General features: G+C 42.9%; 1 protein-coding gene across 11 annotated transcripts in view; it reads right to left on the bottom strand.

The window, feature by feature from the left end:
- Positions 1–16,828, bottom strand: part of KIAA1217 (KIAA1217 ortholog) — a 531,225-nt gene that overhangs the window by 87,511 nt on the left and 426,886 nt on the right. The window lies entirely within an intron of this gene.

A 16,828-nucleotide genomic window follows, 5' to 3' on the forward strand; every position in this document is an offset into this window, starting at 1 on the left:
TGGGCCTCATTTTGCTAGCTGCTGGACATGCACATAGTGACAACAGTCCCTGCCTTGAAGAGTTTATATATCTGTCTGAAACAAAAATACAGGTATGAATGATTGATTCTAAATTTTGTCAGTGGACATCAACAGTTTGCTGGTGCTTTTACTTGTGTATCACAAATGAAGTCTGAAGAGGTATGCAGAGCAATGTCTGCAGCCCTTACTCAAGCAAAATAAACTCTTGTAACCAATGGGACATTTGCTTCACTGCAGGAGTTGGCCCTCTGATAATATCTTGCCAAGATCATTAATTTTGTGCAGAAATCTGAAAATTATACATTGAGTGTACGTAGCATTGTTGTTGAGTGTAGGTAATTTCTGCTACAGTTTTGTTGATATATGTGAAAATGAAAGTGCACAAACAGTTTTCTGATATAAAGCATGTATCACAGACTTTCTGTATCACATGGCCAAAGATACTAGAGTGACTATTCATAGATTTTGTTTAAAAATAAAAGCCACTTACAACCACTTCCAGCTAAAACTGACATAAAAAGAGCTGCAGTAATTGCCAACAGGAAGGTGGGAACAAACAGGAAAAAGAAGGGGAACATGTCTTTTGAAGGATGCATTAACTATGCCCCTAGCCAACTAGCGAAAGACTGAAAACTTTGGAGACAATGGTATACTCATCTGCTGCAGGGAACATTGCATCTCACTCTGCTCAGCAGTGACCTCTCCAGATGACTGAGCATTACCACTGACAGGCACAGAAGGGGATCTCATTGCTGCAAGCTTAATTAATGCCTCCGATGATGAGTCTTGAATGATAAGTAGGGGAGGATGAGGATCAGCTGGGTTCCATCAAAGATGTAGGGGACCTCATTTCCAAAGGAAAAAATCTTTACTTTGCTTTAGAATGTGCTGTCCACTCAATATGGTATGTCTACGCTACACTGTGTGTGGGGGTCAGCCTCTCAGCCCAGGTCCACAGACTTGTGCTAGTGCTCTAAAAATAGCTGTGTAGACGTTGTGGCTTGGGCTGGACTTTGGGCTCCGAAGCCCAGGGTGGAAGGGGAGTGGGGTTGGAGAGGAGGGGAAGCTTGAGAGCCTGAGCCGCAATATCATAGCAGCAATTACACAGCCGTTTTGAGTGCACTAGCATGAGCTCCACTACCACAAGTCTGAGGAACCAGGCTGGGAGGCTCGCTCCAAGATGCTGTATAGACATGTTGACATCACACTCCATCATTTACATGAGATTCCAGCAAAAAACCAAATTCATCACCAAACCAGAATGATCACTACCTTAACTTGTGTAGAAACATTTGCCCTACGTGCCTTGTTACGCCTCGTCTGTTTGAAATCATTGTCAACTTTTACTCCTTCATATTACGATAATGTGGCTGGATTTGCAGCAATCACAATGCATGCCAGCTAGTGAAGCAAGGAGTTACATTCTCTCCCTATCCCACCCACAAGTGTTTCCATTGTTAAGGAAATTGTCATCCCTGTATATACAATACAACTGTTCCTCTCACAGCTTTGAAATTACAAATGACTCTCCCTAGGACTGGAGTTCAGGGATTTGCAATACCAGGCATCAAGAAGAAGCAAGGAGAGGAGATAACCTGGCAGCAGCAGCAAAAATACAGAAATAAATAAAACAGAACAAAGAAGAGCACAAGGCTGGGCTGTGAAAACAATAACAAACTCCAAGCCAGACTGTTTCAGCCACAAGGAGAGACATGGACATTTATCATTTTTTCAGTGAATTAGTATAATTTGGGATTTTAAATAAAAACAGTGTACAATAAATTTAACATGCACAACCTCAACTGAATAAAAGATAAAATGAGATGACTGATATTTTACATACACAGCTGTCTGTCCCGTTTTGAGAGACAGGGCTGGTCTTACAGGTGGGCACCGTGGTCAGGGGGATGCTGTGGTCAAGCAGACGCTGCAAGGTAAGAGGTGAGAGCCGATGACCTGGGCTCCACTCTCCACTTGTGGGTGGCTTCATTGCTGGCGTGGTGTTCCGGCTTGGCAGAAGGGCAGGCAGGTCGGGCTTGCTCCCAGCTGGGGAAGGGGTGAAAGCTGTGGGAGGTGTTGTTTCAACTTGTGGCTTGGGAGGGTCTGCCCCAGGGGTGAGCTGCAGGAGTGCCACTGGGCCTGGGGAAGTGCCCTGCGGGGGTGGGCAGGGGCCAGGGCTGGCCTTGCCCCCAGGCTATACCGTGCGCCAGTCTGTTCTGGGCTGTGGGGTGAGCTGCTTCTGCCAACTGTCTCCTTCTCTCACCCCAGGCTGCCTGGTGTAGCCCACTCACCAGGGTATCTGCTCACCTGCCCCCAAATGCCTGTGGAGCAGGGGTGGAATGGGCGTGCCTGGGCTGGTGGCAACTCTCTTGTGGCCGCACAATGGTGTCCACAGTTGAGCAGTGCTGAGGAGTGGAGGCAGCGGTGGAGCTCCCTGGGCAGGTTCCCAGTAGCTCGGGGAAACAAACCCTGTGCTGGGTGCAAGCTGTGCTGGGCTTCCATTTGTGCCTTACTGCACTCCCATCCCTCCAGCGCTTTGCACACTTGCCAGCCCAGTGTTCTCTCGCTGTGGGTGCCAGAGGCTTGGGTGCTACAGCGAGCCAGCGCTGAGTGTCCTGGCTGCCCATGCTGTTTGCAGTTGTCTCTGCTGGAGGTGCACACAGTCCACACCATAACTTAAAAGTTTCTCCAGTAAACTCATGGTGTGTGACCATACTGTGTATCTGTACTTAACCTCAAAGAAAGGGCGCCAAAATACAAATTTGCCCATGGTGCCATTATCCCTAAGGCCGACCCTGTTGGGAGACAGTCACACACTGTGCTGTGTGTCTTCTGAAGCCAGATGTTATGCAGAGGCCTGATCCAAAGCTCATTGAAGTCAATGGAAAGACTCCTGCTGACTACAGTGGGCTTTGGATCAGGCCCCCTAGGTGTAAATCTGACATGTGGCAACGGGTGCTTGTGACTGTGAGAACAGTACTGAGACCAAAGTCTATAATCATTGTGCACAATAACAGTCTTCCAAGGTGCAGAAACATAGATGCTGGGATTCCCAGACAGGCAGACACATGAGAAATTTGATAATATGAGGCGGAAAGGAGAAAAGTGTCAACAGGAAACCTGAGAAGCCCAGAATTAACAGTGACAGGTCTAATATCCCCTAGTCAATCCAACACTCATGGTGAATGGACACTCATTTCTCCTGAGGCAGAGGACCATTCAGCACAAAATTCCTGTTTTCTGTTTAGGTGCATTAAGACATAAATGAAGAATTCACACAGGACCTGGAGTATTGTTCAAAATAGGACTGGCCAGTACCTGGCATTTACAGTCCTTACCCTGTATCCATTTGTGCCAAGTACTGGCACATTTATTATTATTTATTCCCTATTTGTACTACAGTAGCACACAGAGTTCTCAGTCAAGACTGGGACCCGCCAGACTGTGGCCCCATTGTTTTGGGCATGGCACAAACAAATAGAAAGACACTGTCTCCATCCTGAAAAGAGTATAATGTAATTGAAGACATGACTCAAAAAGTGGGTATAAGAATCAGAAGAAGGGAATGGCAGGGGTGGAAACAGGAGGAGGGAGGGCTTGGGTAACAATGACAGGAACACAGGGTTATGTAGATGGGACACATGCACAGCTTGATGAATTGGAGCCATATAATTTTTGTGTGTTTGGATTATAACTTCTGCTTTCACCTGTCCAGTTCCTTTTTCTCTTGTTGCCTCTGTTCCAAGTACCCAGATTTTTTGCCCATGAGCACTTTAGAACTGCATACAATGGTCTCTTTTTTCCTTCTTATCTCTGTTCTAACTTTTGTGAGTTTCTTCTCTCTCTCTTTTTAATTCTTTTTTGCTCTTTCTTCTTTATCCATCTTCCCTCTACTCCCCTCCCCCCATACACTGCTAGTATACACTGGGCCTCCTGTTCTGGCATGAAAGGCAAATGCCTCAGGAACAAAGTAAAGCGGGCACTGAGCTGGCTCGAGCCAATATAAGTGATCTCCTGCCACAGTCAGCCTGCAGTAAGGATGAGGGTAGGAATGTTCCTAATGTAGTCATGATGTCCCATGCTTCACAACTGTATATATAAGAAAAAGCCCCAAATATCAGAACTTTTCCTATAAAATCAGGACATCTGGTCGCCCTAAGCCACACTATCACATATGCCATGGGGTGTGGTTTTCCTTATGATGCAGCTTTCCCTGTCCCTGGTGCTCCTCTCTCCTCCGCTGCTCTTTGTCCTGGAGCAGAAAACTCAGCCAGCCCCTAGTCTGGAAAATGCAGCACAAAGCAAGTACCATCACTTCTTCTGTACTCAAATGCCAGGGGGGAAAAAGCATTAACTTTCAGTTTCTCTAGTAAAAAAGATCTCCCCATTTTAAATAACAAGAGCTCCTCAGCAGCTGTGTTACACAGCAGTAAAATCTGTAAAATACACAGAGGCTTAGCAGGAATGCCATGATCAGTGAATATTTTACCTCAGGAGCAAAGAAATCAGACGCGCACTGCACAGTAAAGCTCATATATATGGCTGTGCGCCTCGTTTTGAAATTTGTTTTTCAATCTTTTACTGAATACTGAATTTTGAACTCAGTTACATACAGAATGGTGGCAAATCTGATTCATGCAGCTCCACAATCTGCCTGGCTCACACACAGTTGCATGTTATGGAATGGAAGCCATAAAAGAACCTCCTGCACAGTGCATGTATGGGCTGTGTAGAATTGCAGTCTCTGTACTCTGTGGAATGCAGGGCCTGGCCCATCCCTAAGTCCCCGAACCGCATGGCACCCCAGAGGAGAGGATGGAGGCCTTGTGGGCAGCAGAGGACAAGCATGCAATTCAGTAAAAGATGCAGTAGTAGGTGTGGCATGTTTCATGATGCATTTTGCCTTCCAGTGCTCCTGTTGAGGCTGCTCTGCCGTGCTGCCCCTTACGCTAAGCTATACCTAAATGGTACTATCTAGACCACATCTTTTGTATTTTTCCCTTGCATACAAATAAGAAGGAAATGTTAAAACAAAGGACTGATACTCTGAACTCTGTTCCTTGTTTTATCAACTCACTGTGTCCTTAGGCAAATCACATCACCTCTCTGTGACTTGGTTTACTCAACTGTAAACTGGATTTAATAATTAATATTTTTCAAGGGCTTTGAGATTTTTGAATGAAGATGCTATGGAAAATGCTAAGTATTATTACAAAAAATTTATATATATGTAAATAATTGTTTAATGAATAGGTTCTGTAATCACTCTACTAGAAAAAATCTACTACTTTGTTAATCAAGTGAAAGATTTATTTTAAAAAAGACAAATGAATTAATTTATTCCTTCATCAGAATAAAATTAAAACCAAACTGTCCTAATTAACCTGAAATCTTACTTTTAGTAGTTGCATTATAATACAATTTCTATAGCTTAGTTACTGACCTTCCATTCTAGCTTTGCACTGCTGGAAGAATAAGTCAACTTTACTAAATTTTGCAAATAAACGTCAATATAGTTCTCCACTGGCTGAAATAATTTAATTTGAAATAAGAAACAGTACCTCTGAAAATTAGACCTGGTAAACGGTTTGAAAAACACCAGTGGCCTCTAAGCACAACTGAACATGTCACTAGTGCCTATAAAAAGTATTAATTTACTGGCTCCAGTGACAACCCCACATTAGAGTACCTAATCGACTGGACGTTGTAGATTGCAAAGTAGTGTTTTTTCCTCCTCTGCCCATGCTACCTTTCCATGTTTCCACTCTTCTTTAATCACCAACCCTGCAGTCTGCCAATGTTAATCAGGACTTTGGATACTCCTTCCAACTCCCCTGCTCTCTGTGCTCACAAACCCTATATAGGGTGACAGCTCACTTCTAAATGAGGGTGAAGTGGATGCGTTATAGGAACCAATGGGAGCTGCTCAGCTACTCTGGAAATGTTGAGGGAGGTGTTATGGTGCATAAGCTATAATCCTCCTACTAGCAGGAGAACTTGTTTTCCTGGAAAGTGGCTGCCGATCACTTCACCTTCATACTGTGGTGTACCACTGCTATAGGCAACATTCAGTCCCCATGGCCCAACACAGACCTTCTTGGGCGCTATGCATCCATATGAAAAGGGGTATGGGCACATGTACTGTCTAGCCATGAGAAGCATAGTGCACTTTTTCAATGTACTATATGGTTGCTGCCTGCATGCTGGCTCAGGTGGTGCATGCAACTTAGCTGGTACACCATCTCTCCTTCCATATGGCACAGGATCAAGCACATACTTAACATTTTTCTTAATTATACCCAGTTCTTTCATGTACACCTGCACATACGCCTAGCCTCTACAGCTATACAAATATTTATCTCATGGTATTTTACATGTTTGGCTCAGATGTTGCCCTTATGTATACCTGCTCACACAAGTTTAATTCACACAGTATCCTAAAAGTCCTATGGGGAAGCAAAGAATACTCATTTAACTTTTTATTGAATATAAAGCAAATCCGTAAAACTGCAAGCTAGCCACAAAACAAACTTAAGAGCAAAAATAATGGCTGACTGCTTAAACTCATCTATAGTCAATGTGTACATTAACAATGGCTTCTATATACATGTGGAAAAGATTTTCAGGAAAAGATTTTAGACTGTCTGTTGTTTCAGGCACAAATTTAAAAAATATTTGTAAGTACTTTACCTCTAATCCATGTATTTGTGCCTACTGTTCTGAGACTACTATTAAAAACAATACTATTTTTTTAACTAGACAACACTGCAACTCAAAGACAAATAAAATGATCCTTGCTAAAGGTTTTTATTCTGAAATAATTAAAGCCACTTACTTTTACTTAGGGCAATCACCTGCATGGATACAGCAATAAGAAGAACATTTGGTTCCACTTCATAAAATACAGTTCTTTTGTTTACAGCCTTGAATCTGAATCCTTAGTCTAGAATATGACATTTTAGGCATTCAGCCCTCTTGGAAAAAGATTTTAAACCTTAAAAAGTCTCCTCATTCCCTCTGCTTGCAACAAGTATGGGCCACCTTGTTTTACTGGATCATCCAAATAGTGCCGCTTTAAGAGACTAAAGTACTTTTCCACAGGAGAAGTCTGCAATTTTCTCCTCCCCTTAGAAATTAGTCACTAAATAACCTTTCTGGCATGTCACCCAGCCACAAACTGTGCATCCTACCACTATGTAATTCAATCACTGAACAATTTCTTTAACGTGGGTGTATAAAATATAAAGAAGAGACTAACATTAAAGAATGAAGCAATACAGAGTCGTGCAAAGGAGTGAACCATAAATAAAACAGCAGGTAACCTTTATTAAGGGAAGAAGGCTTATTCTAAAAGAAAACAATATGAAATACACATGTTAATTGTTCAGTAAGAACTCAGTAAACTCAGCATTGCAGAAAACGTAGAACACATTGATTTGAGCAACTTTTAAAGTATTCAGATTGGCAGAGAAATTTAGTGGAGTGAAATGTGAAACTCTCCCTAAGATATAGCACCTGAGCAAAACAAGAGGCTGTCTACTAATTAACCAGTCACTTTAGCAGCTTTACCAAGCTGAACTTTGAGACCATCGTAAATCAATTTCATTGCTATCTCATCAGAACATTGCACAAGCAGTTAAGATCACTTTTGAAAAAAGAGAATTAAAAAAAAAGCAACTGTCGATTATTTATTTAGGATGACTACAGGAGAACGACCTTCCCTCTGAAATATTCAATAATGTTGTAAATACATTTTAAAAAATACAATACTCACTCAGGTTGGAGAGATGGAACTGAAATGACAATGGGAAAACACACAACATAAGCACTTTACAGCACTGCAGTTATCTACTTGGCGTTTATTTTTAAAAAATGCTGCCTGTGTCATTATGGAGAGCATTTGTGGGCTAGAGCCACAAAGGGATTTAGATGCTTAGCTGCCACTTTCGGTGCCCAAAGCCAAAATCTCAAATCCCTGCTCAACTGCCACCTAACCCTGTAAGGTGCCTAAGTTTCCAGTGGTGAACTCCCCTAGCTACCTGAATTTCTGCCATTGGGAATCTGCACAGCTGCCTAAGCCCTGACGCCAAGGCCCCTAAACCTCAATGGAATTCACAGACTAGGTGTCCCCCTGCCTATCTTGTCTGCGGACTGCAATCTGGTAGTACACTGGGTCTTGGACAAAAAGCAGCTGAAGAGGACGAGAAGATAGTGGTGGTGCTGCCCCCTTTATAACTACAGCACCCATGCAGGATGACCCAGGCTTAAATCACTCCTGTGCCTAATGGGGAGCAGGGATTTGAATCTAGGTCTCCTCTTCAAAGAGTGCCCCTAATCACTGGGCTATGAGGAATCTCTTTCAATCTGTCCTGCTGAAGCTGTTCCACTTTGGTCATTGGAACAAGGACTAGAGCTTGTCTGTCTCACATGCCAGCTTGGTGCCCTAACCACATGGCTATAGAGTGTCTCTCACACTTGCTCTGGCCCAGTGGCTGTTAAGTATTCTACACGAAGGGGAACAGCTTCAGCAGTAGAGTGAAAGGGCCTTGCCCCAGAACACCCTTTAGCCCAGTAGTTAGGGCACTTACCTGAGAGGTGAGAGAGCTGGGTTCACAGCAGGCAGAAGGGGAATTTAGAGAGGGTTCACAGCTGTGATGCCTGAGCAGGAGACACCTCCCTCCAGCCCAGACCTAGGCACCTCAACTCCCTCTCGTTGTCATTTCTTATTGGATGGCTTAGACGTTTCCCCGCTCAGCATGCTGGCTTTTGTGGATCTCATTGTTAGGTGCCTATCTCTCCCAATATCTTGCATAGGAGCCTGGGCACTGAACTCAGGGCTGTGGATTACATTGGTGGCATGGTTCCTAAAAGAGCTGTCCATAAATGACCTCACACAGTTTTTGGTGATTTTCAAGACCCACACACCACTTGTAACACTTGTTAACAGTGAAACAAACACAAAATTAAGGACCCAACCATGCACTCCCTTAATATGTTACTTAATATACAGACAGCCCCAAACATTAGGCCTTGCAACACTGATTACAAATCCCCTTTTCTGTGGTCTTAGCCCCATGGGTTTTTTCAGCTGGAGGAAAGGCATAAAGTGTTACTGATGAGAAAGGGGAAAAAGTGAGAGCTGTACTAGCATTGGGAAATTTGCTGGGTTAATCTCTAATCTCCTTCCTTCAAGAGAACCAAATTCATACAATTTGAGCTGTACATGTATGGGATTATATGACTGACATCTGCTCAATGTGCAGCGACAGTCAAAAAAGCTGGCAGAATGTTAGGAACCATTAGGAAAGGGATAGATAATAAGATAGAAAATATCATAATGCCTTTATAATAATCCATTGTACGCAGGCATCTTGAATACAACACGCAGTTCTGGTGCCCCATCTCAAAAAAGATATATTAGAATTGGGAAAGGTATAGAGAAGGGCAACAAAAATTATTAGGGGTACAGAACAACTTCTGTAAGATGAAAGATTAAAAAGACTGGGACTTTTCAGCTTGGAAAAGCAACGACTAAGAGGGGTATGATAGAAGTCTATAAAATCTTGACTGGTGTGGAGAAAGTGAATAAGGAAGTGTTATTTACTCTTTCACATAACACAAGAGGGTCACACAATGAAATTAACAGGCAGAGGCTTAAAGCAAACAAAAGGAAGTATTTCTTCACACAACACACAGTCACCCTGTGGATCTAGTTGCCAGGGGATATTGTGAAGGTCAAAACTACAATATAGTTTAAAAAAGATTTAGATAAGTTCATGAAGGATAGGTCCACCAACGGCTATTAGCCAGGATGGGCAGGGATACAACACCATGCTCTGTGTGTCCCTAGCCAATGTCTGCAAGAAAATGGGAGTGGATGATGAGATGGATCACTCAAAGATTGCCTGTTCTGTTCATTCTCTCTGAAGCAGATGGCATTGGCCACTATCAGAAAACATGATACGGAACTAGACGGACCTTTGGTGTGACCCAGAATGACTGTTCTTATGACTGTGTGTGTGTGTGTGTGTGTGTGTGTATTGGGGGGGGGGTCATCCGTGATGCGATGTGATTGGAATAATACTTTTCTATTCCATTTTCCCCAAAGCACTTTGCAAAAATTAATTTAGCTTCACAACACTTCAGTGAGAAAGGCATTACAATTGTTTCACAGATGGGCAAACTGAGGCACAAGGTGGTCAAGTGACTTGACTAAGGTCAGTGGTAAATCTAGGAACAGAGTCCCGGATTTTGTACTCTCAGTCTCATGCACTAATCAATAGATATCATTTCTGTTTCAATAAGCAGATGGAAGAACTCTTTCACATTACAGACAGCTTTGACATGTTGTGACACAAGCAACATTTTTTTAAAAAAATTTATAAAACATCACCACTGATCTTGACTAGAATTTCACAGTATTTTCACACAATATACTTATATTTTTTAAAAACAATAGCTTGATTAAATATTTGGACTAGAAATATATTAATGGAACGTCATGGCATAAAAAGACCATTAAATCAATTTATATTTTGAATTTAATCAGTCTGGGTTTGTTGTTTCTTGTGCCTATAGGAAGCAAAATATTGTCTACCATTGAGGCATCTGGTTCACGCTGGGGAGCTTTAGCTAGCCCATCAAGCACTCACTTTTCTTAAATAGTGATTTGGATGCTTGATTTAGTTATAACTAAAGTCAGAACTGCTGACCAGCTGGACCCCAGAAACACCAAAAGTGGAAACCAGACAAATTGTTTAAACATACTGATAACACAGGCGCTTCCTAACAAGTGCGGTGTATGTTCTACCAATAGCCCTTTTAAAAAAAGTTTAACAACCCTGCTGTGAGAAATCCCATTAATATTGTTATAATATGGAGTATATGGGGGGGTCACTATGTTTTACTGTAGTTGATCTGCAATGACTTATAAACTGGTAGGATGTACATAACAGCAGCCATATTGGATCACACCAATGGTCCACCTAGCCCAGTATCTTGTCTTCCGACAGGGACTAATGCCAGCTGCTTCAGAGGGAATAAAAAGAACGGGCAGTCATTGACTGATCCATTCCCTGTTGTCCACTCCCAGCTTCATTTTTGATAACTGGACTCTAGCATAATAGTATACACCAGAACACCAGCTATACTCTGACTGGGTTCCTGCACATCAGACACAATATACAATAAGCTTCAAGTATGTCTGATGCACAGGAAGGCTTTTATTACTTAAGGAATGAAGCCTCTTAATTTGAAAATATGTCATAGCCCAAATTTATAAATAATGCATGGACATGTCATTACCAAGACTGCAGTTCAATCTCTGGGTTCTTAGAATACATACAAACCACTCAAGCATCACTCTCCATTTTAATTACTTTATCAGAGCCCCTCAAGGCTTGTCTATCTTGCCTTGCCTTACTCTGCTTTTACTTGGAAGCTATTTACTTGTTTATAATACTCCGTATGAGGTTTCTTTTTCAGCTTCACACACAGTACAAAAAAGGGCATGATCCTGAGAGGTACAGCGCACCAGGCTTCGTCAGGATCAGGCACAAAATTCTGGGCTATTTATTGCTCTAAAATCCATGTTAGTGAAAGGCTGAAGTCACCACTGGGCACTTAACTACATCACTCTCCCTAATTTCCTCTAAAACACTAATAACTTCATTAGTCTCATGGAGCTTTGCAGATATTTTCCCTTTCCATTAATTTCTCTTTATTTTTATTAGTTGAAAAATGTTACAGACCCAAGGGGAAAAATACCATTTACAAAGGTTGGACAAGATTTTTTTTTAAAGATCTATTTCAATGCATGTGTGTGACACGAGGATGTTTCCACTTTATCATCTGACCATTCTGACAATTATTCCTTTTCTTTTTTGAAATATTTTTATAGCTGGAAATAGTTAAGTAGCTAGTCTCTTATAAATAACTCTCTTTTCTATAAATAACTGTCTCCTTGAAAAAACGGAGGCAAGCTGACTTACGCACTAGACTGTTTATTACTAATTTAGGGCCTGAACCTGCACTCCAGGACAAACTTTGCCAGAGTATGGAGTCAATGGGAGTTTTGCTTGAACATGACTAACTAATACAGTCCCACAAAACCCAAAAACTAAGGTAATTTGGAACAAACTTTAAAAATAGTCTCACATTTTCTAAAGTAGCCCTCCAGCTAAACATCTATATTTATAGCCACTTAGATTTCTGTGGCATCTCCAAAAAGATCGAAAAATGGACCCATCAGAATTCTTATTTGAGTTCTGATGGCAGGTCCAGATGGACTGGGAGGTAAGAGAATAGTTCCAGCAGCATAAGGAGGCTTAGAGCTGTGACATTCACAGATGATTTAGCGTCTGCGCTCTTAGCGTACCTTCTAATTTATATTACCTCTTAACGAGGTCTTCACAGATTCCTAAGGCACTTGCTAAAGCAGAGTATGTACTGTGGTAAACCCAGGTGCTGTGAAGTTCCATCACCTAATATTCATTCCAAACATCCCATTTCTTTTCAAAAAATCACTTAACTATCAACTAGTGTGAACCACCATAAAGAGCTCTATAGTACTTGTGCTTCAATACTGGCATAGAAGGACTTCCTGTAGAAGAGATGGCTCTGACAACATTAGGCAAGCTGTGTCTGAACCCACTGAACCAGGGCTGGCTCCAGGCATCAGTCAACCAAGCACATGTTTGGGGCAGCACCTTGGGGCGAGGCAGAGCTCAGGTTTGTTTTTTTTTTGGTTCGGCGGGGCAGTGCTGGAGGGTTTTGTTTGTTTTTGTTTCTGCCAGGTGGTGCCCGAGAGGGTGGGGGGGGTTCCGCAGTGCAGCACTTGGGAGGGGCGAGGGCTTGGGTGGCAGGGCACTCGGGGAGACGGGGGCTTGGGCGACACGATGCAGTGCTCAGAGGGGGCGGGGCTTCAGGCAGTTCTCTGCACTGAACCCAGGCACCTGAACACCAAGCCAACATCATTTTTTTGCAGAATATATTCTTTAAATGTTTTAATATTGTAGATTAAATTGTGTGCTCAGCCATTTGGTGGTGGCAACATTTCAGCAGAATCAAGAATTTCACGATTAAACATTTATCAGAAATTAAATACAGGGAAGTCGGGGTGGGTGAATCTTGTGGGGGATGAAGATTCTGCAAGCCTCTCCAATTATTTCTGGGGTCACCAAATTAGGGTCAATATAACAAGCTACATGAGCCAGAGACTATGGGATCGGCTATTATTTCAAGCTGCAATCCTCCCACTCTCCTGTAATTTAAACCTCATGTTTTCTTCCAGAGGTGATTCAATACAAATAAACATGTTTTTCTAGCTAAAAGGAAGTCATTGGTACACACATATATATATAAAAAGCTCTCCCCCGACCCAAAAAAAGCTAATCTGGCACCGGTGGCTGTGCTAAACTATACACATCTACAATTGTGCTGATTTCATTGGGATTTTTCTCTTCCCTACCTGTTACATCTCTATATATAGGGTTCTCACTCAATCTACTCTCTGCTCCATTTTCACCTTGTTTTCCATTGTCTTTTCCCTCTGCCCCAAGACTCGAACCGAGATGATATAACCAGAATGGGATACTCGCAGCTTCTTCTGCCTTCCTTATTAGCTATCCCACCTCATTTTTGGAACCCCATGCTTCCTCCCTCTTTCCTAGACAAGGCCTTGACCCCATCATATACTAGTCAGTGCTGGGAGACACAGCAAGGCAATAAGGGAAGAGGAAGGTCAGCAGCAACACGCCGGAGGCAGGGAGGTGCTCCTCTGGCTGGCATATCCTGGAGCTCAGAGGTTGCAGGAGAGGGGGCAAGAGGAAGGAGAACATAACACTTAAAGAGGTGACAATGGGACTAAATGACCTACCCACCTACAGGAGAGAGACTACAGGTTTAAGGCCTATGAACTCTTACCTTAGAATTATAGGGAAATGTTTTAATCCATTTACCTGGGGTTACAGTAGAAAGCACCCAATGCCCGCTGGATCCTTGAAGAACTCTCTTGGAGAGTTGACCTTTTGTTGATGTGACTTAGGACTGCTAAAACAGGCATGTTTGAAATTGCTCAATATTTTCTTGTTTTCAAGTTAAGTTTGTTTGGGTTACAGGAGCGACTGGAAAGCTCTGGAAGGCCAGCTGTGAAGAGCCTGGTAATCTTCCACGGACTGAGACGTGTAAAACCTAGAGCTCGGGTCTGCTTTGCTTGTTGTCTGTTTGCTCTGTGTCTGTCCTTTTCATGTGTTTCCTTATTCTTCCAAGTCATGGGAGTAAACTGGTATCACACTTACTACATCTCAGCCCATGGTGCTTTTGGGGTTTTCTCAGCACACCACAGCCAGTCCTGGAATTGATTGCTGCCTTCTCATTTGATGCCAGCCCACTGGTTCCAGACACAGAAGCCTTGTCTACTCTGGCAGCAGCATGTAGGGAACATGTAGCCACACGCCACAGTGAAAAGCAGGCTGTACCCAGACTGTGCTGTGTAGCTACAAATGGCAGCGAAAATCTCAGGTGGGGGGCAGCCTTTCTCTGCTGCCTCCCCTCACCAAAGACCTTCCCTGCTGCCAGCACTTCACACTGCAGTGGCGAAAGGCTCTGGCAGCAGAGAGGCAGCAGAACATTATGCTGATAAAAACAGCAGTGTAGATGGAGGAGGTATTGCTTGGGCATGTAGAGAGCTATGAAAAGTACATTTCCTAAGGTTCTGGTGTGTCTTTACTCCCCACAACAGTGCCTCACCATTTACAATTCTATTTATACCCATGCAGTGCATGTACCTACCACTGTTAAGTGTAGACACAACCCGAGAGAGGGAATAAATGTCCACTAGCTGGACTTCCAACCTGACCTAAGGTCTCTGCTTGGCCAAGTAAAGACCTTTACCTCTCCTCTGTAGCTGACAACCATCATCACCCTGACACCAGCAGACCAGAAAAGAAACACCTATTTTCCTGTTTCCCTTCTCCTATCTTCTCTTTTACCCATAAAAAGCAACAAAGAGTCCTGTGGCACCTTAAAGACTAACAGATGTATTGGAGCATAAGCTTTCGTGGGTGAATACCCACTTCTTCAGACGCATCTCCTGACGAAGTGGGTATTCACCCACGAAAGTTTATGCTCCAATACATCTGTTAGTCTTTAAGATGCCACAGGACTCTTTGTTGCTTTTTACAGATCCAGACTAACACAGCTACCCCTCTGATCTTTTACCAATGTCTGCTTGTGTTGGACTTGCCAAAACTCCCAACACTGTAAATAAACTGAGAAAGTTCTGATTGTTACAATATCAGTATCATTTCCATCATTAAGGAGAAACAACTGTTTCAGTAAATGCAATTTTTACTGCAGGGTTAGTAATTAAAGCAGGAGGGAAATGTCACGTATGGGTATCGGAAAGCTAAAGAAGCCTAAAATACAGCAGCAGCCATGGGGTGCAAAGTAACATTTAAATAATCCATAAACCATGATAGTGGGGAAGGAAGAGTGAAAAGAAAGGCAGTGTGGGGGTGGGAAGTAGGGAAGTGAGGCTGGGAGACTATGGAAGGAAAAGAGAAAGAAACATTGTAGGTAGTCTGTGCGAGAGACTGGAGGTGAGAGACAGAAAGAGAAAGAGAGAGAATCTGGGGGTAAAGAGAGTCTAAAGGGTGAATCAGGAAAGGGTTAACAGATTGTGAGGACAGAGGTACAAAAATAAGATTAGGCCTTGGAGAGAGAAAGGGTAAGAGTCAGAGGAAGAGAAGAGAACAAAGTATGAGAGAGAGAGATTCTGGGGCGGGGGTGGGAAACAAAGTCAGAAGGTTACAATGACAAAATGGAATGCTAGAATGGAGAAACTGAAGGAGGGGAGAAGCAAGAATGCACAGAAATGTTCCTGAGAGTTAGGAAATTTTGGTTTATTGATTACAATCACAAGGAATTATATTGTACCTATCCAGCAGAAAATAATGGGAAGGTGGAAGGAGAGGAAGAGAGAAAGTGTGTCCAATTTAAGCCAGTGTGTTTAACCCACTGGGGGGAAGAGAAATGCATTTTAGGTCAATTACAGCTGGGACTGGGGCAGATGGGCAAATGCCTCAGGCTCTTCCTGGCCTGAGAGAGTGAGGGTGTGGGGAGCAGGGACACACCAACACTCCCTGCTGCAGCTTGAGCAATGCTCTAGCCCTCCTCTCTCTCTTCATACTTCTGTAAATCAGAACAACAGTGTTGGAGTTGCACTTTCAAAGCTACAAATGGCCTCCATACTCGGCATAACGAGCTTGTCCAGTTCTATTAGTCAGGAAGCTTAAGGGGGAAAGTGACATGCTTCTCTTGCAGAACGACAGAGAAGAGTGATGTTCTACAAGTTGCACTTTAGTGCAAAAGCCCAGAAACTTTACATTACTTTACATCTGGGTGCAGTGGGAATGGTTCCCAACTGGAAATGCTGAAACAGATGTTCCAACATGTGTACAAGCACTTGTGGTTATGTGAATATGCAACTGTTCATCCAACTCTGATTATTCATGGAGAACTTCAAAAGGTTCCAAGGTTATACGATGGCCGGATAAGCTCTAACAAGCCCTTTGTGTGTGTGAGGAGTGGCAAATTCTCATCTTTTGCACAAATGGTTGTGTCCCATGAGACTCTCAAAATACAATCCAATTCGAGACCACACATACATATGATCGCTGTCCCAAGGGCATTTGTGGCAGCTTGTCCTTGTCCATCGTCCCACTCAATTGTCTCTCCCACTCCTGTAGACAAGACTCCTGGGAATACAATTGTTTCCTCGGGGTAAAATAGGAATCCAATCTACAGA

Source organism: Chelonoidis abingdonii, chromosome 2 (genome assembly GCF_003597395.2).
Source record: "Chelonoidis abingdonii isolate Lonesome George chromosome 2, CheloAbing_2.0, whole genome shotgun sequence".
Classification (NCBI taxonomy): Eukaryota; Metazoa; Chordata; order Testudines; family Testudinidae; genus Chelonoidis; species Chelonoidis abingdonii.